We start from the raw sequence: 637 nt of genomic DNA, 5'->3' as shown, positions 1-637 counted from the left end.
GCTTTATTTGATAAGTATATTTTTTTTAGTAATGAGAACAGATTTAATATAGTTCACAGGTACAGTTCTAATATAATGATGCTGGGGCTGGCGCCGTGGCTCACTAGGTTAATCCTCCACCTGCGGCACCAGTATCTCATGGGCACCTGGTTCTAGTCCCAGTTGCTCCTCTTCCAGTCCAGCTCTCTGCTGTGGCCCGGGAGGGCAGTGGATGTTGGCCCAAGTGCTTGGACGCCTGCACCCGCGTGGGAGACCAGGAAGAAGCTCCTGGCTCCTGGCTTTGGATCGGCACAGCTCTAACCATAGCGGCCATTTGGGGGGTGAACCAACGGAAGGAAGACCTTTCTGTCTCTCTCCCTCACTGTCTAACTCTATCTGTCTAAATAATAATAATAGTAATAAAAGAAAACAAATTCTTTAAAAAGAAGAATATAATGGTGCTTCCCGTATAATTTCAGTAGCTTTGAGCAATTCAATGAAAACTAACTTTCAAAGGACAAATCTAAGCTTCCCTGATTTTACAGAACTGTTCTTCATTGCAGTTAGTCAAATCCAATAGTTTCGCACGTACACACACACACACACACACCCAAACCTATAAGATGAGCTGTGTCTGCTTCTAAATCACAAAAGTGGC

The sequence above is a fragment of the Oryctolagus cuniculus genome, chromosome 6 (genome assembly GCF_051225735.1).
Source record: "Oryctolagus cuniculus isolate XC-2025 breed Fujian yellow rabbit chromosome 6, ASM5122573v1, whole genome shotgun sequence".
Classification (NCBI taxonomy): Eukaryota; Metazoa; Chordata; class Mammalia; order Lagomorpha; family Leporidae; genus Oryctolagus; species Oryctolagus cuniculus.
Note: the sequence above shows the minus strand (reverse complement) of the source record.